This window comes from Papio anubis, chromosome 13, assembly GCF_008728515.1.
Source record: "Papio anubis isolate 15944 chromosome 13, Panubis1.0, whole genome shotgun sequence".
Lineage (NCBI taxonomy): Eukaryota > Metazoa > Chordata > Mammalia > Primates > Cercopithecidae > Papio > Papio anubis.
Window position 1 is genome coordinate 96000600 of NC_044988.1, and position 21423 is coordinate 96022022.

At 46.4% G+C, this 21423-nt stretch overlaps 2 long non-coding RNA genes across 2 annotated transcripts; both read right to left on the reverse strand.

Annotated features, from left to right (window-relative positions):
• Positions 1-246: 246 nt before the first annotated feature.
• Positions 247-5707, reverse strand: LOC110741465. The gene is made up of 2 exons (XR_002517692.2): positions 4510-5707; positions 247-2942 (listed from the first exon to the last, which is right to left on the reverse strand). It is a non-coding gene; the product is annotated as an uncharacterized LOC110741465 (long non-coding RNA).
• A 3103-nt stretch (positions 5708-8810) lies between these two features.
• Positions 8811-21423, reverse strand: LOC108582470. Its single transcript, XR_001896049.3, has 2 exons — positions 21020-21423; positions 8811-9071 (listed from the first exon to the last, which is right to left on the reverse strand). It is a non-coding gene; the product is annotated as an uncharacterized LOC108582470 (long non-coding RNA).

Here is a 21423-nt window from a genome sequence, read left to right on the forward strand (position 1 = left end):
AGCCGAGGTGAGGATCACTTAAGGTCAGGAGTTCGAGATCAGCCTGGCCAATATGGTTAAAACCCATCTCTACTAAAAATGCAAAAATCAGCGGGCATGGTGGTGCATGCCTGTAAACCTGGCTACTCAGGAGGCTGAGGCAGGAGAATCACTTGAACCCAAGAGGTGGAGGCTGCACTGAGCCGAGATTGCACCACTGTACTCCAGCCAGAGCAACAGAGCAAGACTCTGTCAAAAAATTTAAAAAAAAAAAAGCAGAAGGCATGAAAGCCTGGAGTGCCAGTAGCTCATTCTGCTCTAGAGCATCAGAGACCGGCAAGAGAGGTTAATGAACCAATCCAAGATGCCACAGTGAGACAGTAGGACTGAGAAGTGGCAGGGGCCAGATTACAATGGGCTTTATTGAGGTGGGTTTTTTCGTGAGAGTGACAAGGAGCCACAGAAGGGACGTGCCAAGATCACACTTGCTTTTGAGAAAGGTCACTCTGTGCCCAGCAGGGAGCAGAACTTGGAAGGGGGATGGTTAGAGATGGGAGACTACAGAGGAGTAAGAGAATATGGCAGCCAGAATGGGGGTGCCGACGAGGGGGGGTCCCGAGATATACAGGTAGAATGGACAGGACTTGGCACCGGACTTGCAGGAGGAGGAGTGGAGAATGAGAAGAAGAGGAAGTCTGCAGCACGATTGGGCGTCACACCTGGCTGGTGGCTGACAGTGATGCCTCCCAGGGAGATGGGGCCCATGAGGAGGCCTGATGGAGAGAAGGCCGCTGGGGTCTGGGGAGTGTCCCAGTGAGGACACCAGGAGGCAGCTGACCATGGAGATTGGGTTGGAATGCTGGGGTACACCAGTATGGGGACACAGAAAAGAAGAAATGCCAAAATGTAGCTGGAGAAGGAGGAGCCAGGGGGTAGGTGGTGAGCCAGGGAAGAGGAACGTTAAGGGTATAGGATGAAGCCAAAAAGCCTGGCAAAGGGACCAGACAACCCACAGGGTGGGGGCAGCCGAGCCAGCCGCCGTTTCAGGTGAGAGATGGTAGCAAGCTGCTGAGAGGTGGGGGTGGTGAGGAAGTGGACAAGTGCAGGGGCCACACACCCGTCTTTTAAAGGCTTGCCAGGAAATGGAAAGAGAGATGGAAGACGGTAACTAGCAGGAGGCTTGGGATCCAGGGAGGGTTTTCATTTCAAAATGGGAGACGTGAAGAGTTGCTGTGATTCAGAAGTTCAAGTCTGAGTCAGATTACCGGAGGCAGGGAGGTCCCTGTGGAGGACATCGGGTTGAGGTCTGAAGGCCACTGGGGATGCTGGAGCTTCCACATTGAGACTGAAGGGCAGAAGTGATGAGCGAGAGGGTCAACCCAGACAAGGCAGAGGGAGGCATGATGTGAAGTGAGGCTGGGGGACATCAGTCCCAGGTCGCGGGGGATCCCCAAGGGCAGGCTGAGGCATCTGGCCAGGCAGCAGATAGGTGGAAGGCGGATGAGCTTCAGATCCAGACCAACCTGGGTTTGCATCCCACTCGCCAGCTGTGTGACCCTGAACGGTGTCCCCACCTCGCCATTCCCTCATCCCTGACACTGGGAGGGCAGTGGTCCCTGCCCCACGGGAACAAACACACGAAAGGCATTCAGCGAAGGATCCAGCGAGCAGAGGACCTCGATAAATGTTAGTGAATAAGAATAATAAATACTGAGGGGCTATTGAGGGGTTTTTGAAGCCGGGAAGTGACAAGGTCAAATCTGTATTTTAGAAAGACCCCGCTAGAGGAGGAGGTAGCCTTGGGGAGAAACCAAAAGGTCGTGCCCTTCTTGAGGTATTTCTCTGAAGTCTGTGGGAAGTTTGTAGTGTCAGGTTAAGGATTTTATTGGTTCCATGTTTGGGTTTCGATTCGGTCGTTTCCTTGGGTCCTCCTGCATAGACACTGGTCTAACTGGCGTGTTCATCATTGACCTGGCAAGTCCAGCTTAGTGAGTTGGATGCACTGGGGCTTCGAGGTGTATTTCAGACATGAAATAAACTGATGGGAAAAGTAAATCCAGAAAAATCAATAAATAACGTGGAGGGTGGATTGTGGGGGAGGACTGGGACCAGGGCTGGCAGGGCTCAGAGTGAGGGGCAGTAGGCCTCCAAGGAGGGCTGGGGGTGACTCTTTGCCCCGGGGCTGTTCCTCAGGGGCAGCCAGCAGCAGTGATTCAGACACGACCGGCCCTCCTCTCCCATCCCTCACGGATTCAGCAGAAAAAGCTTCCACTCGGAAAGGCACTGATGGATCTTATTGGAGACTCCTGGGGCCCACGATGAGCCCAAGGGCTTGGGACTGGGTGAAATAGAAGAGTGGCAGTAATAACAATAACATCAGCAACAGTAATAATAATATTAGCAACAGTAATAATAATAACATTAGCACTGGTTATCGTTGAGTTCTTACTGTATGCCAGCCCTGTGATGAAACAAATACTATTAATAGCCCCGTTTCACAGAGGAGTCTGTGGCTCAGAGAATTACACTGTTTGCCCAAGGCCTCAGCTTAGGTTAGAGCCTCTGTCTTGGAAGAGCCACCTATGCTCCGGTCCATCCTGCTCCAGGGACCCCGGCCCATTTGGAGCTCTGGGCAGCACTTTCTCCATGAAGCCTCAGGGAGAGTGCATTCCTCTGCTTGTAACTCAGGCACAAAGTAGGAAGAGCCCCAGGAGCAGGTAGCCTCCCCTTCCAGCTCTCTGCTAACCTGCTGTGTGACCCTGGGCAAGTGGCTTCCCTTCTCTGAACCTTGGCTGCCTCTTTTTCAGGCAAGTACGGCACAGCATCTAGTCCCCAGGACTGTCTTGTAGATTCCACTGGCTTCTGTCTGTCTTCGGCCTAGCACGTAGTAGGCACTCCACGGAGGCCCAAGCCCGCTTCCCAGGGCTTCCCCGTCCCGGCCGATTATCTCCATGGAATCCACACTGTGAAAATAAACATGAACTCAAGTGGCCCCGGTCTCCGTGGCAGCCAAGGGGAAGCTCGGTCCCCAGCCCATGTCTGTTCTAGGCAAGAACAAAAGTTTCCCTGTGAAGTTGCCCCCACCCCCGCTTCCCTTCTGGAACCAGCTGGGATGGGGGTGGGGGACGGAGGGGGCCGGGCCTGGAGCGTGGTGAGCTCAGCTGCCTGTCAAAACCCAGCCCCAGACCAACACCGCCCTGCTGAGGCAGGTGGAGGGCTCCAGGCTCAGGAGCCTTGGGGGCAGGAAGCTGGGCCTGGGGGCAGCATTTTCAGGCTCTCGGGTGGCACTAGGGATGGAGGATGCATGGATTAAAGGCCAGGGATGCGGAGAGGGGTTATCCTTGCACAAAGTACCACAGGGCGCATTCATCCATCTCACACCCCTTTGCCCACCAGCCTCCCCGTGCAAAGTCTGACAGATCCCAGATTTTGGGAGCTGGCGGGAAGTGAGCTGGCCCTGGAGGACATGGCAGAACCAGCACGAAACTTGGTATATCAGGGAGGAATGGGTTCAAACTCCAGCTCCGTCATTATTTGCTGGGGCCTTGGACAGGTTGGGGCCCTCTGAGTCTCCATTTCTGCATCTGTCAGGGAATGGACGATCTGGTCAAGGACTGGGCAGCCTACTGGGGTCAAACATGAGGCACAACAGCAGGGGGCTCAGATACATGCCAGCCTAGGAGGACAAGAGAGCTGGGTGGCAAGGCAGGGTTCTGAGGAGGAGCAGAGAGCCCCTGAGACAGGATCTACCCCAGGAGAACAGAGCCAGCAACAGCGAGTTGGGCTCAGCCCAGGCTGGGGAGCTGAGGGCAGTGTGGACACAAGGTGGTGCTCTGGGGGGCAGATGGCAGTCTTGACAGCAGTGTGGACACAGGTCTCCTGACAGTGTGGAGAGAAGAGGGGCTGTGCAGAAGGAAGCCCCGTTTCTCTAAACTCTAGCCCTTCGTGTGCCCAAGCCATCTTGCTGTGGGGCCCCTAACCAAGTGTGAGCCAGTGGCCTTGCCGTTTCCTCCAAGGTCATCAGAGCACAGGAAGTCCACAGGGAGGAGCAGCTCCACGTGGACAGCAGGCCAAGTGGAGCCATGTGGATTAGTGGTAGCCATCATGACAGAAGCAGCATCGCTTGTCCCTAAGAGGCCAAGGAGGCTCTCAGAAGCTGCGAGTTCTGACATGACCAGTGGTTGTGGTGGTGAACTTTGTCTGGCAGTGCAACGGCAGCATGCGTGAGGGAGGAAAGAGGGGGTGTAAAATGTAACCAGAACTTATATGAAAACCTCAATCACACTGTTTAAAAAAACTAAATTAATGATGGTTCATCACCAGAAGATAGAAATATGGTTGATTTTTGTATATTGATCCTGTATCTGGCAACCTCACTAAACCTGCCTATTAGTTCTAGTTGCTTTTCTGTAGGTTACGATGGATTTTCTACCTAGATAAGCATGTCATTTGGAAATAAATGCAATTTTACTTTTTCCTTTCAAAATCAAGTGGCAACCAGGACTCATCTATGGGTGCATGTTGTCTTACCACTGGGATCGCCCTGAAACACCTAGAAGAATGAGGCTCTGCAAGGAGCTAGGTCTCCTGAGAGGAGAGGCAGATGTTCAGAGCGAGCCACATCCAGCTTGGTGTCCTCACAGGCTGTTGATGTCAGCATTCTGGCAATCATAGTCCCTCCTGTGCTGGGTGGTCACACACAATATTCATGACGTCAGAACTGTGAAAGCGTCTGAAGTGGAACAAGATTTAAAGCCCACAGGGCGGGGCTCCCCACTTCCTGGGAAAGACATTTAAATCCTTAATAATGTACTTTATTCAAATATTAAACATTTCAATAAAAATTACAATGTAAGTTTTTCCGTCTTTGAAACTTCCAGATTCGGCCCTCCTACCCTTAGAAACTTATCATTAGACAATTATAAAATCTGGCAAGCAGTGGTTCACATCTGTAATCCTAGCACTCTGGATGCTGAGATTGGAGGATCACTTGAGCTCAGGAGTTCGAGACCAGCCTGGACAACACAGTGAGACCTCATCTCCACAAAAAAATTTAAAAAATTAAAAATTTTAAAATTACAGAAAAAAATTTGAAAATTACCTGAGCGTACTGGCATGCACCGGTAGTCCTAGTTACTCAGGAGGCTGAGGCAGGAGGATTGCTTGAGACCAGGAGTTCAAGTTGCAGTGGGCCGCGATCGCACCACTGTACTCCAGCCTGGGCAACAGAGTGAGACTGTCTCCAAAAAAAAAAAAACAAGTATTCCACAAAGATATAGATTGATGATGAGAATGCCATCACAAAGTTATTTGTACAAAAATAATTTAGAGATCATCTGAAGAGCCAACAAAAACATGGAATGCTATGCAACCATTATGAATGGCTGTGCTGTGCAGATATATCTTTATAATGTGCTTGATTTATATCCAAGTGAAACAGGCTACAGAACAGTATTACAGAGCAATCCTATTTTGGCACTTATATAAATACACATATATAGGAAAGTGTCCGGAATAAAAATATTTCAAAATATTTATCTACCTCTAAAAAGGTGAGATTAAGAATAGCCTGGGCCAGGCATGGTGGCTCACACCTGTAATCCCACAACTTTGGGAGACCAAGACATGAAGATTGTTTGAGACCAGCCTGGGCAATATAGTGAGGCCTTGTCTCTACAAAAAATAATAACTAAAAAAAGGCAGACATGATGGTGCGTGCCTGTGGTCTCAGCCACTTGGGAGGCTGAGATGGGAAGATCACTTGAGCCTGGGAGTTCAAGGCTGCAGTGAGCCTTGCGCCACTGCACTCTAGCTTGGGTGACAGAGCAAGACCCTGTCTCAAAAAAAAAAAAAAAAAAAAAAAGCAAGGTTTTTCCTGACTGTCTTTTTGTTTTACCTGTACTTTCTTGTTTTTCTACAGTTAAATTTATAACAACGAATATAAACAACTCCATTTATTAAGCACTTACTTTGTGCCAAGGGCATTGTGTATCGAGGGCTTTAGATTTATATGTTTCCTTGTCTACTCCTTTTAACTCTAGGAAATACATACTATTGTTTCATCAGCCAGGACTGTTTCAGCTGAAAGTGACAGAATACCCAATTCAAATTGTCTTAAGCAAAGAAAGAAAATTAATCAGCTTGTATCAATAGAAAATCATGATCAGTTTCATGTAGGAGCTCAAAAGTTACGCACATACTGTGGGCTCTCTTGGTTCTACCTCCTCTATTGCAGCTCCATTCTCAGACAACCAGTCCCACTTGGGAGCAAGATGGCTTTCTAGCAGCTGCTCTAACATCCTCACACCGGCAAGGCCATAGAAAAGAAGTGTTTCAAGCAAAAGCCTGGAGATTCCTCCTATTGGACTGGCTTGAGTCACATGACCACCCACAGACGAATCTCTGCGGACAGACGCTGGAGTGTTCTGATTGGCTTAAGCCTGGGTCACATGCCCCACTCAGAGCCCAGGATTGAATCATGGTTCAGGGTGGGAGAGAATTGGTTCTTCCAAAGGAAAAGCAAAATCATGGTAATGGATGCTAGATGGGGGAAAATAAAGCCATTCACAATTATGATCTCCAACTTACTGATGAGGAAACTGATAAGCTCAGAGATGGGAAATTGTTCAAAGTCAAATAAATAGCTTGGTGCAGTGGCTCACGTCTGTAATCCCAGCACTTTGGGAGGCTGAGGTTGGTGGATCACTTCAGCTCTGGAGTTCGAGACCAGCCTGGGCATTATGATGAGACCCTGTCTCTACCAAGAATACAAAAAAAACTAGCCAAGCGTGGTGGCACATGCCATCTGTGGTCCCAGCTACTCGGGAGGCTGAGATGGGAGGATGGCTTGAGCCTGGGAAGTCAAGGCTGCAGTGAGCCATGATCCACTACACTCCAACCTGGGCAACACAGTGAGACTCTGTGTTGCAAAAAAAAAAAAAATTAAGTAAGAGGGCTGGGATTTGAACCCATATTGTCTAACTCCAAAGACCATAAACTTATTTATGACATGATCTTGCCTCCCCTGATTGTATATATAGTAATCACATCATAATGAATGTAATCATGTCATAAATGAACTTGTTAACAAATAAAATAAAATCGTAAGCCTCTGTGGAATTGTGGTGCGTGGCTGCTTAAGGTGCAGGTGGGGTCAGAGCATGCTTGAGACGCCCATGCCCAGTGCCTCCAGGCAAGATGATGGCAGTCATCCAGGTACTTCATAAGGCCTGGATTATCTTCCCATCAAGACAAGCTGCCAAGAGCAGCCCTGACACCAGCGAATGGCAAGCGCAGCTCAGAAAATAAGAGCAGAAGCTCCAAACACACAAGTTGTCATAACAATAGCTGATATTTATGGGTGGCTTATGTGTTAGGCACTGTGCTATTGATTCCTCATGACTCCCTGAAGAGGTGGGTACAGTAGCTGCCCTGAGTTACAGATGAGGAATCTGGAGTCCACAGAGTGAAGTCCCTTGCCAAGGTCACACGACCATCTCAGGTGGAGCAGGACTTAGGTGGAGGTCCCACTCCAGAGCCAGCCCTTAATCACATGCTCTAATGACTGTATGATAGTTCCTCTCTGCAGCCAAGAGGAAATTTTAGTGGTACCTGCAAAGTTCGGAACTGCAGAAAGCGGTTGTGCTGATAATACAACTCATAATATTAAAGGGGCCAAGGAAGACTGATCCCCCCGGCGGATGTCTTCGTCGAATTTCCCTGGCGTTTGCTGGGGAAGGACTGTGTAATTGAGACTGAAGCACAGCGTGCAGCCTCAAAGCCTGCTATTCTTTCCATTGTGATTTCAGCCTTAATCTTGAGTTCATAAGTATTTTATGTGGGGAAAGATGTCATCACTGGCAAAAAATAAATCCAATCGCTAAGTAGACGCTTAGCTTTAATGGGATATTTGCTTAGGAAAATGGTCATGATGCATTGTTACAGATTTTTCTCATTGCAAACAACAGAGCTATGTAGATGGTATGATCCAAATTTTTTTCTTAAAGGATGTTTCTACAGAAAAAAGACCAAAATAAGTCCAGGCACAGTGGCTCACACCTGTAATCTCAGCACTTTGGGAGGCAGAAGTGGGTTGATCACTTAAGGTCAGGAGTTCGAGAACAGCCTGGCCAACATAGTGAAGCCGCATCTCTATTAAAAATACAAAAAATTTGCCAGGCATGGTGGTGTTTCCCTGTAATGCCAGCTACTCAGGAGGCTGAGGCAGGAGAATCGCTTGAACCCGGGAGACAGAGGTTGCAGTGAGCTGAGATTGCGCCATTGCACTCCAGCCTGGGTGACAGAGTAAGACTCTGTCTCAAAATAAATAAATAAATATTAAAAAAATAAAAGCCCGGCATGGTGGCTCAAGCCTGTAATCCCAGCAGTTTGGGAGGCCAAGGCAGGCGGATCACGAGGTCAGGAGTTTGAGACCAGCCTGTCCAATATGGTGAGACCCTGTCTCTACTAAAAACACAAAAATAGCTGGACATGGTGGTGGGCGCCTGTAATCCCAGGTACTCGGGAGGCTGAGGCAGGAGAACTGCTTGAACCCGGGAGGCGGAGGTTGTATTGAGCCAGAGATGGCGCCATTGCACTCCAACCTGGGTGACAGAGTGAGACTCCAACTCAAAAAAAAAAAAAAAAAAGCTAATTCTGAGGGCTGGTATTATGAATTATTTTTATTTTCTCATTTGTGCTTTTCTATGCTTTCCAATTTTTCTATAATAAAGTATATTATATTCATAATTTAAATGTTATTAAAACTTTTTACAAAGGTTTGCTAGTTTCAGAGGCACCACACTTCAATTAACAACTTCAAGCTTTGTGGGTTTTTTTTAACTTTATTTATTTACTTATTCATTCAACAAACATCTGCTGATTTTAGCTGTGCTGGGCTCTCGCCCAGAGTGGATCAGATGCAGATTCCTTTGAGGAGCTGCCTTGCAGGAGGTGGACAGATGGACAGTCCCATACCACAGTTGTCTGCTCAGACATGATGACCCCACTAGATGTGAGCTCCAGGAGGACAGGACCCTCTGTGGGTCATTTCTGTATCCTAGTACCTAGGATACTAGGGTCTGAAACAGGTGCTGCAGAAATATTTATGAACAAGTAAGTGAAATCAGGGAGACACTTGTTCAAATCCCAGCTCATTGAGCCCCAGTTTCCTCTTCTACAAAAACCAGAGATAATACCTATCCCATTGGGGTTGTTTGAAAGCTCAATTAACAATGCCTTGGCCAGGCACGGTGGCTCACGCCTGAAATCCCAGCACTTTAGGAGGCCGAGGCAGGCAGATCACTTGAGGTCAGCAGTGTGATACCAGCCTGACCAACAGGGTAGAATCCTGTCTCTACCAAAAAATACAAAAATTAGCTGGGTGTGGTGGCACACTCCTGTAATCCCAGCTACTTGGGAGGCTGAGGCACAAGAATCGCTTGAGCCCAGGAGGGGGAGGTAGCAGTGAGCTCAGACTGTGCCACTGCGCTGCAGCCTGGGCAACAGAGAGAAACTCTTGTCTCCAAACAGAACAGAACAGAACAGAACAAAACAAAACAAAACAAAAGCAATGCCTAGAAATAGTAATAGACCCTTGACAAAAAGCAGAAATAACTTGTTTCAAATTGGGTAGATGATGATGATGTGCAACGTCTGAGGTCAGGCCTTCCTCTGCAAGCATCGGGAGCTTGACTTGAAAAAATGTGGTTTATAATTGGGAGAAGACTATGTAGCTTATACTCCCATTTATCTAAGAAAAGTAGAGGCATTAAATTTGAAAATGGAAGGACAAAACAAAAACTTGAAGCAGCAACATTTCTCTAAAGGGAGAGGAGGAAGGAAACAGGGTGGAGGGGGAGACAGACCTTTCATAATATTTCTTGCTTTGTAGACCTGACTTGGAAACCAGGCAAATATTTAATATAATCATTAAATAATGTGAAATGCTTGGAAAAGAAACTTCAAATATCAAAAGCAAAACAAACCCAAAAAGCTAACTTATGGCAAGTTGGTGACATCACCACACAGAGAATTACCCCAGGTCACTAAAACGCAGTCATTTTGACTGTCCCTCCCTAATAAGACATTCCCTAAAGAAAAAGCAAAAATAAAGACATAAACTACAAAAGAAAAAAAATAATAATCATACTGTTGGGGTGCTGTGGTCTGAATGTGTCACCCCAAAATTTCTATGTTGAAACCTATTAAGAGGTGGGGCCTTTAGGAGGTGATGAGGTCATAAGGACTCTGCCCTCATGAATCAGATTAGTGCCCTTCTGGGGGGAGCTTCTTCGTCCCTTTGCCCTTACACCACGTGAGGACACAGCTAGAAGGTGCCATCTTTGTTTTTCGCTTTTTTGTTTTTTTTTGAGACAAGACCTCACTCTGTTGCCCAGGCTGGAGTGCAGTGGCGCAATGTCAGTTCACTAGAACCTCCACCTCCCGGGCTCAAGCAATTCTCGTGCCTCAGACTCCTGAGTAGCTGGGATTGCAGGTGCGCACCACCATGCTGGGCTAATTTTTGTGGTTTTTTTTTTTTTGTTTTTTGTTTTTTGTTTTTTAACTAGAGATGGGGTTTCACCATGTCGCCCAGGCTGGTCTCAAATTCCTGACCTCAAGTGATCCACCTGCTTCAGCCTCCCAAAGCGCTGGGATTACAGGCATGAGCCAAGGTGCCCAGCTGAAGGTGCCATCTTTGAAGCAGAGAGCAAACCCTCACCAGATACCAAATCTGCTGGGCCTTGATCTTGAACTTCCAGCGTCCAGAACTGTGAGCAATAAGTTTTTGTTGTTTATAAATTATCCAGTCTAAGGTATTTCGTTACAGCAACCCAGATGGACTAAGACATGATGGTACTGGCATTCTTATCTGAGAGGGTGAAGTTCAAATGAGACTCAACAGATGAGTTTATCTTTCACTGGGAACTGAAAAGAAAGGGCATTTGTCATGGGAGAAAGAACAGACGAGGCTAAGTAAAAACATGGTAAACCTGAATTTCAATTAGAAGTGTCAATATGAACTCATGATTTTTAAAGTACATTAGTAGACTTTATTTTTTTTAGCAGTTTTAGGTTTACAGAAAATTTCAGCAGAAAATAGAGAGTTCCCTTCATCTCCCCCACCCCCTCCCAGTTTCCCCTGTTGTGAACATCTGTCAGTAATGGCGTGCTCTTTTTTAAAAATCAGACCAGTGACATTGCATAATGGCATACTTTTGTTACAACTGATACATCAATAATGAGACGTTGACTAAAGTCCATAGTTTACATTCAAGTTCACTCTTAATTGACATTCTATGGGTTTGAACAAATGTATAATGACATATATCTACTATTATAATATCATACAGAGTAGTTTCACTACTCTAAAGAAATCCCCTGTGTTCCCCCTCTCCAGCCCTCCCTCCCCCAAACACGGGGAATCCATGGATTTTTTTTTTTTTTTTTTTTTTGAGACGGAGTCTTGCTTTGTTGCCCAGGCTGGAGTGCAGTGGTGTGATCTCGGCTCACTGCAAGCTCCGCCTCCCAGGTTCACGCCATTCTTCTGCCTCAGCCTCCTGAGTAGCTGGAACTACAGGCACCAGCCACCACGCCCGGCTAAATTTTTTGTATTTTTTTAGGAGAGATAGGGTTTCACCATGTTAGCCAGGATGGTCTTGATCTACTGACCTCGTGATCTGCCCTCCTCAGCCTCCCACGGTGCTGGGATTACAGGCGTGAGCCACCGTGCCTGGCCCCATGGATCTTTTACTGTCTTGATAGTGTTGGTTTTTCGTATAGTTGGAATCATCTTTGTAGCCTTTACAGACTGGCTTCTTCCACCTAACATTTAAGGTTCTCCTGTGTCTTTTCATGGCTTGGTAACTCTTCCTTTTTAGTGCTGCATAATATTCCATGGTCTGGCTGTACCACAGTTTGTTTACCCAGTCACCTGTTGAAGGACATCTTGGCTGCTTCCAAGTTTGGGTAAGCATAATTTATGACGCATTTTACCTTTTAAAAAATGTATTTCTGAGCTCTATTCACTCAAAATGCCCAGAAACAATGACCAACCCAATAGTAATAAGCATTGCATAAAACAAGATTGTGCTTTCTAAATAATGTTCCTCACTGAAAGGAACCAGGACTCCTTAGAGAGACGGCTCATTCCAGGTTTGGGGTAGAAAATGTACAAGATGAGTCTGGGGGAACTTGCTGTTCCAGAAAACAAGGAAGCCATCAAAGCCAGCTGGGGTCAAAGACATCAAGAACCAATCCAAAAGGTTCTCTCTGGCTGAATAGGATCATTTGAGCACCAATAAGAATAAGAATCACAGGGGGCTGAAACACATCAAATAACATTAAGTCGCTATATTCATAATGACACTCTTTTTTTGAGAGAGTTGGGCGTGGGTCTTATTCTGTTGCCCAGGCTCGACCTCTGTGCTCAAGTAATCCTCTTACCTCAGCTCCCAAAGTAGCTGGGACTACAGGCATGCACTCCATGGCTAATTTTTGTATTTTCTGTAGAGACAGGGTCTTGCCATGTTGTCCAGGCTGGTCCCGAACTTCTGGGCTTAAGTGATCCTCCCGACTGAACCTCCCAAAGTGCTGGGATTACAGGTGTAAATCACCAAGCTCGGCCCCATTATGATATTTTTTTAAAAATCAATTTTAAAAAACCTCTTAGGATGCTAGGAAACAAACTCATTATTTGAAAACCATTAAAGAACTAAGTCTTTCATTGTCTATAGTGTATATACTGGAAGAGAGCATACTGTGCCTTGGGGTAACTAAAGAGCTAACGAGGAGACGCCCTTTTTCAAGTATTCCAGCTAATAAATGAAGAAGGAAGATAGGATTAGAACATCAAATTAGCTGGGTGTGGTGGCACATGCCTGTAGTCCCAGCTACTTGGGAGGCTGAGGTGAGAGGATCACTTGAGCCCAGGAGATTAAGGTTGCAGTGAGCCAAGATCGCACCACTGCATTCCAGCCAAGGCGACAGAACAAAACCCCATCTCAAAAAAAAAAAAAAAAAGCATCATTATTTTGCAATCCTTAATGAAATAATGAATCTAGGCAGTGAACATCCACAACTACAAACTTCACCCAAAAACAGAGATCACAAGACATTAAGGGTCTCCTGACAAAAGGACACAGCACAATACCTCCTATGAAGTATTGCTGCCAAAAATTGAACCTGAATCTGATCAAGCCTCTAGATCTAATTACAGGAAATTCCGAAGACAGAGAAACATGTTAAAGGACCCCACAGGAATACAAGCAGCAGAATCCAGATTGGGAGAAACGCTGCTGGACAAACAATGGGTTTCTTCCACAAATATTAATAAATGGCAAGGGTGGAGAGGTGGAGAGAGAGACAGAGATGTGGGGAGAGAGAAACTATAGATTAGAGACTTAAACTAATCTAGAATTAGTTTCTGGGTATCTAGAAACTATAGATTAGAGACTTAAAACACACAACATGTATGAGACAATCAGGGAAATTGTAGATGCTGACTAGATCAATTCGATGACAATTTCTCTAGGAGTGATAATGGTATTATGGCTATTATTACCTCTTAAAGACTCCCTTATCTTTTAGAAATATATACCAAAATAGTCATGGTTGAAACATTATGGTGCCTAGGATTTGCTTTAAAATAACCCAATGAGATAAGGGTATCGGGGTGGGAAGTAGAGGAAACAAGACTGGGCATGAGTTGTCACTCTGAGGCTGAGTAACCAGTGCATTATTCTACTGTTACATATGTTTGAAATATTCCATGATTAAAAAAAAAAAAAAAAAGCTTACCAGAAGTAAACATTTTGGAAAGCTCCTTTTCCAAAACAAAGCCAGAGGCAACCAGGATCTCTTGTGCCTCGGATGTTTTTATGTTGTCATCACTGTGTGTAACATGTGGCCAGAGTGAGTGGCAGCTTTCTTCCCAGTATTCTTTCCTTCCTTCCAAGTGTGTTGGTGAGTTAGTTCCAAGCTGCCTGAGAAGGGGTGAGGAGGAGCCACATGCGATGTGCCTTCATTGGATCAGCCTGCATCCCAGGAAGGACCAGCAACCATGGGGCAGAGGGAACAAGGCTGGGTCTGGGCCCCAGCACTGCAGCTGACTTGGCAGGTTCAAGGTGGGAGCACTGCAAACCCAGCTACCTGGGCAGGCTTCTCTCTGGGGCACGTGTGGTGCTAGGGCACTCACGGCAGGCATAAATCTTATCGATAAAGGCAGAGTCATGTGATGATTAAGAGCTTGCTACTTGGGAGGCTTAGGCGAGAACATCACTTGAGCCCAGGAATTCAAGGCCAGCCTGGGCAACATAGCAAGACTCCATGTCTATAAACATAAATAAATAAATAGGCTGGGCACAGTGGCTCATGCCTGTAATCCTAGCACTTTGGGAGGCTGAGGCGGACGGATCATCTGAGGTCAGGAGTTCAAGATCAGCCTGGCCAACAAGGTAAAACCCCATCTCTACTAAAAATACAAAATTATCCAGGCATGGTGGTGGGCACCTGTAATCCCAGCTACACGGGAGGCTGAGGCAGGAGAATCACTCGAACCTGGGAGGCAGAGGTTGTAGTGAGCCAAGATCACACTACTGTACTCCAGCCTAGGTGACAGAGCAAGACTCTGTCTCAAAAATAAACAAACAAACAAACAAACAAGAGCCTGGTCTCTGAGAAACATGGGTTCAAATTCCAGATCTACCGATCAGTACTTGCGTGGCTGGTGGGCACGTGCCTTTTACCTGCCTGAGCCTCAATTTCCCCATTTGTAGGCTGGGAACAATATGAGTGTATTAGTCTGTTTTCACACTGCTATAAAGAAATACCTGAGACTTGATCATTTATAAACAAAAGAAGTTTAACTGACTCACAGTTTCTTATGACTGAGAAGGCCTCAGGAAACACAATCATGGTGGAAGGCGAAGGGGAGGCAGGCACCTTCACCACAAGGCGGCAGGAGTGAGAAGAGTGAGGGAGGAACTTCCAAACACTATAAAACCATCAGATCTCCTGAGAACTCACTCACTGTCAGAAGAACAGCATGAGGGAAACTTCCCCCATGATCCAATCACCTCCCTCCCTCGACATATAGGGATTACAGGCCCCTCACTCGACCCATGGGGATTACAACTGGAGATGAGATTTGGGAGAGGACAGAGAGCCAAACCATATCAATGAGAATCTTCCTCATCAGGCTGTTTTGTGGATTCAGTGTGAGAGTATGTGTGAAGCGCTGAGCTCAGTGCCAGGCTGGAGTGATATCCAACATATGGTGGTTATTTCTATTGCTGTTATTGTTACGGTTATTAGAGCCTAGACAGAATATAAAGTAGGGCTTTTCTCCAAAAATTATTCCTTAGATTTGACTGCTTAGAGAGTATGCTGTATTATGGGACACATTCCCAATTACTTCATTTTGACCAATAGAATGCTATTTGGGAAAGATGCATTAGTCTGAAATGGCCTCACTAGATGATCAATTTGGATGTTAATGGCAGTAACCTGACAAATGGGCTAAAAGAAAGATAAAGTAATTTTGTTGTAGCTTTAGAATTTCTCCAGGGAGTGTGGTCTCATGCACACAGGGGATGGATATTGTTGCAAACAAGCCTTTTACTGCCCATTGTATAACACAATAAAAAAGGTGTGCAGATTATGAATTTATAACTACCAGAAGAATAAAAGTAACCTAGTAGCCTAATGTTCAGCAAACAGTTATTTTTGGCTTGGGATAATTTTAGCACCCTGTAAGAAGTTGTAACAAACAACTTAGAGAACTGGAGATAGGTGCGCTAGAAAATGATGGACATCTCAAAAAGTGGCCTGGTAATGACAAAGGACACAGATTCAAAAATGCAGATAGAGGCCAGGCAAGGTGAGTCACACCTGTAATCCCAGCGCTTTGGGAGGATGAAGCCATTAGATTGCTTGAGCCCAGAAGTTCAAGACCAGCCTGGGCAACATGACAAAACTCTGTCTCGACTAAAAATACAAAAATTAGCCAGTGTGGTGGCACTCACCTGTAGTCCCAGCTACTCTGGAGACTGAGATGGGATGATTGCTTGAGCCCAGGAGTTCAAGGCTGCAGTGAGGCAAGATCATACCCCTGTACTCAAGCCTGGGAGACAGAGTAAGACCCTGTCTCTCTCTCTCTCTCTCACACACACACACACACACACATACACACACACAAAAACACACACACAGAGCAGGTAGAGCACAAGCAACAAATGAAAAAATAAATTGAACTTTGTCAAAATGTAAAATTTCTGTGCATCAAAAGATACAATCAACAAAGTGAAATGGTAACCCATGAAATGGGAGAAAATATTGGCAAACCATATACCTGATAAGGAGTTAATATCCAGAATATATAAAGAACTCCTACAACTCAACCACAAAAAAACCCAAACAACCCAATTAAAGAATGGAGAAAGGGGGCTGGGCATGGTGGTTCATGCCTGTAATCGCAGCGCTTTGGGAGGCTGAGGTGGGCAGATCACCTGAGGTCAGGAGTTCGAGACCAGCCTGGCCAACATGGTGAAACCCCATCTCTACTAAAAATACAAAAATTAGCTGGACGTGGTGGTGCACAGTTATAATCCCAGCTACTCCGGAGGCTGAGGCAGGAGAATTCGCCTGAACCTGGGAGGCAGAGGTTGCAGTGAGCTGAGATCATGCCACTGCCCTCCAGTCTGGGCAACAGAGCAGGGCTCCATCTCAAAATAAAGAAAGAGTAAAGAATAGGGAAAGGGCTTGGATAGATATCCTTCCAAAGAAGATATACAAATGGCCAATAAGAACATAAAAAAGATGTTCAACTTCACTAATCATTAGGGAAATGCAAATCAAAACCACAATGCGATACCACCTCACACCTACTAGGATGGCTACTATTAAACAAAAACAAAAACAAAAACAAAAAACAGAATGTGGAGAAATTGGAACCCTGTGCACTATTGAAAGGAATATAAAATGGTGCAACCACTATGGAAAATAGTACAGCAGTTACTTAAAAAACTTAAAAATAGAATTACTATAGGTCTAGCAAACCACTGCTGGGTATATACACAAGATAACTGAAGGCAGGGACTCAAAGAGATATTTGCACACCCATGTTCACTGCAGCATTATTCACAATAATGAAGCAACAGAAGCAACTCAAGGGTCCACTGGCAGATGAATAAACAAAATCTGAGATATGTACACATAATAAACTATTCAGCCTTAAAAAGGAGGGAAATTCTGATACATGCTACAACATGGATGACCCTTGAAGACATTATGTTAGGTGAAATAAGCCAGTCACACATGCACAAATATGTACAATTCCACCTCCATGAGGTACCTAAGGGTAGTCAAATGCAGAGACAGAAAAAGCAGAATGGTAGCTGCCAGGGACTAGGGTCAGGGCAGCTGGGAAGTTATTCTTTAATGCATACAGTTTGTTTTACAAAATGAAAAGAGTACTGGAGATAAATGGTGGTGATGGTTGTATAACAACGGGAATGCACTTACTGTCATTGAACAGTACACATACAAATGGTGATGATGGTAAATTTCATGTTATGTATACTTCACCAAAATTAACAAAAGAAATGCAGGTGAAGGGTTTGAAATTAAATTGTTTCAGAAACTACAGGAAAAGGCAATATTCAAGGCTGGGCGCGGTGGCTCACACCTGTAATTCCAGCATTTTGGGAGGTTGAGGCGGGCGGATCACTTGAGACCAGGAGTTTGAGATCAGCCTGGACAACATGGTGAAACCCTGTCTCTACTAAAAATACAAAATATTAGCCAGGCATGGTGGTGGGTGCCTGTAATCCCTGCTACTCTGGAGGCTGAGGCAGGAGAACTACTTGAACCCAGGAGGCAGAGGTTGCAGTGAGCCGAGATCATGCCGCTGCACTCCTGCCTGGGCGACAGAGTAAGACTGTCTCAAAAAAAAAAAAAAAGAAAAGAAAAGAAAAACCAATGTTTATTTATATGATCTTATTTTAAGCCTATTTTTCAGGTTATTGCTATAAACATCCAAAATTACAATAAAAATTGTAATTTTGCAGGTAGTACCAAACTCGTAAATGTAGTTTTTAAGTAGGTATGTGACAGTTTCATTGTCTTGAGTTTGTGAGGGTTTTTTATATACTTAAATTGGCCAAAAAATACTTGGGTTTTTTTGTTTTGTTTTGAGAGACAAGGTCTTGCTCTGTTGCCCAGCCTGGAGTGCAGTGGTAACCTCAAACTCCTGGCCTCAAGCGATCCTCCCACTTCAGCCTCTTGAGTAGCTAGGACTATACATACATGCCCCCATGCCTGGCTAACTTTTAAATTTTTGTAGAGATGAGGTCTTTCTACGTTTCCCAGGCTGGTCTCAAACTCCTGGCCTCAAGCTATCCTCCTAGCTCCGTCTTTCAAAGTGCTAGATTACAGACCTGAGCCACTGTGCCCAGTCCTGGGGCGGGTATCTTTTAATTAGGAAAATACAAAAGTACCTCCCATTGCTCTTAGCATGTTTCGAGCATGTATGGAATCATCTCCCATCACCACCAGGCTCTCCCCCAGACACCCTTGGCTCTCTCAGAAAGTCCTGGACTGTTCTGGGCTCCACATAGACGAGTATCCAGAGCTCAGGACTCCAAGATTCTCACAAAGCCTTCTCTCCTCTCCAACAGGGCACTTCCTAAACGCAGAGAGTATTTACCGTTTAAAAAGCTTGTATTTTGTTGCCCCCCGCCCACACACACACACTTTTTCTTTTTTCAGAGACAGGGTCTCTCCATGTTGCCCAGGCTGGCCTTGAACTACATTCAAAAGATCCTCCCACCTCAGCCTCCTGAGTAGCTGGGACTACAGGCCCAAGTCATCATGCCAGGCTCTGTTGCACCTGTTAATATTCTTTTATTTAAAAGTTAAGAGATGGCAGGGTGCAATGACTCAAGCCTGTAATCCCAGACTTTGGGAGGCCGAGGCGGACAGATTACTTGAGGTCAGGAGTTCGAGACCAGCCTGGCCACGATGACAAAACCCCATCTCTACTACGTGGTGGCACATGCCTGCAATCCCAGCTACTTGGGAGGCCCAGGTACAAAAATCACTTGAGCCCAGGAGGCGGAGGTTGCAGTGAGCTGAGATGGCGCCCCTGCACTCCAGCCTGGGCGACAGATGGAGGCTGTCTCTAAATAAATAAATAAATGGGAAGAGCTGCTCAAACAAATGGTAGAAAACATATTTTTAAAAAAGCTCTTGTGCCCCCATATCCTGAAAATGCAGGTTTCCTTTTGCGGAGTCCCCCCGGGACTGTCACCTCACAATTGCCCCCACAATGGGTCCCAGTGGGAAGCTGGCCTGTTGCTTTTTGCCTTGAGTCTTCGGCTGATCTACATGGGAAAGGTATATCCCCAACTACAGAACCAGCACAACGTGGACTATGTAATATACAAGGGTACATGTCCCTTCTCTGTCTCATACATCCCCTTCCACTGCTTTGACACTGAAGGGCAACCTCCCCATCACTCCTTTCTCATCGTTCCTGGGTTTTTCTCTGAGACTGCGAGGGCATAGAATGAGGAATGAAAAAGACATGTGGGCCGGGCGCGGTGGCTCACGCCTGTAATCCCAGCACTTTGGGAGGCCGAGGCGGGCGGATCACGAGGTCAGGAGATCTAGACCATCCTGGCTAACATGGTGAAACCCTGTCTCTACTGAAAAATACAAAAAATTAGCCAGGCATGGTGGCGGGTGCCTGTAGTCCCAGCTACTCTAGAGGCTGAGGCAGAAGAATGGCATGAACCCAGGAGGCGGAGCTTGCAGTGAGCCAAGATTGTGCCACCGCACTCCAGCCTGAGAAACAGAGCGAGACTCCATCTCAAAAAAAAAAAGAAAAAGAAAGAAAGAAAAGAAAGAAAGAATACGACATGCAACCCCATCTCACCATGGAGAATCACAATCACAGGTTGCTGAGAAAATGCAAGAGGTAGCTCTAAGCTAGCCTGGGAGGTAAAGGAAGGCTTCCAGGAGGAGGTGACCTTTACATTGAGACAGAAAGGATGAATAGGAGTAAGCTAGGAAGAGGGAGTGAAGAGGGCTTTCCAGGTGAAGGGAATGACCCGTTCAAAGGCTGGAGGCAGGACAGAGTATGAGCAGCTTGAGAAACAGAATCAGGCCGATGCGCTCGGCACTCAGTGTAGTGTGGAGAGCCAAGGGGAGGGAGGAAGAGACAAGGCCAGGGAGAGGCCACAGGGAGGATTCTAGACTTGGAGGCTCTTGCTGGGTTTGGAAAAGCCCAAATTGCCGAGCTCTTCCAGGGAGAATAACTCAACTGGGCAGATTGTGTGAGCTGGAGCGGAGGTGGAGGTCAGGACGCCAAGATGGAATTTTCTGGCTTTTCTGCACACTGGGGACAGTTGCAGGGCTGTCTAGATCCCACAGAGCTCAACAATATGCCTGACTCACCACCCCTCTGAGGCTGCCCAGCCCACAGGTGACAGTGTCAGGGCTGCGGCCACCCGCCTTGTTCTGCCACTCAGCAACCTTGGACAAGGCACTCCTTCCCACAAGTCTCTTTATCCATACAATGGTAATGACAGCTATGTCCCAGGCTTACTCTAGGATTCCATGAGCTCATTCTAGGTCAGAGGCTTTATCAATAAAGGTTACTATTATTACTATTACTGTTGTTGTTGATGTTTGCAGCCTGGCCCAACTCCTGGGCACTGCTTTGTCCGCTGGTTGCTGGTCTGTTTCAGGGACAGACACTAGCAAGGCGCAGGGCCGGCATGTTCGCTTTTTTGCATACATGCGAATCTTGCACTCAGAAGAGCCCCTCCTTCCACAGAGGGTCCAGCGGGGTTGCTTGGGGGACACATTCCAGAAAGAATAACTCTGTGTAACATGAAACCCTGAATCTGGAAACACAGCCTCTATGGGAAATTGGAGGATAAGGTCTGGTCTGTGGACCAGCCCAACCTCATTCCATACAAAAGGGATATTGAAACCCAAAGGCCTCATCCCTTGGCCTCCAGGACCTCTCACCGCTCACCTCTCAGCCTCTCACCACTCACTGCGGCCTGAGAGATCTTCCTAAAAACCAAACTTGACCGGGACACTGCCTTGTTTCAACTCTTCCATGGCTCCTACTCAGGTTCCCCTGAGGTTTAGGTCCACACCCCTCATTGTGACCTACAGTGCTCTGTGGTCAGGCCGCTGTCCACACCTACAGCCACACCAGAGCCTGCTCTGACCCAGCCACATGGGCCTCCAGCGGATCAAGTTCTTTCCTGCTCTAGGACCTCTGCACATCCGTGAGCCCTCTTCCCACTCTAACAGACCACTGCTAATTCTTCCAGATTCAAAAGTCCACAGACTTTGTTAAACCTCCAAATAATAATAGAAAGTAGGCCGGGCATGGTGGCTCACGTCTGTAATCCCAGCACTTTGGGAGGC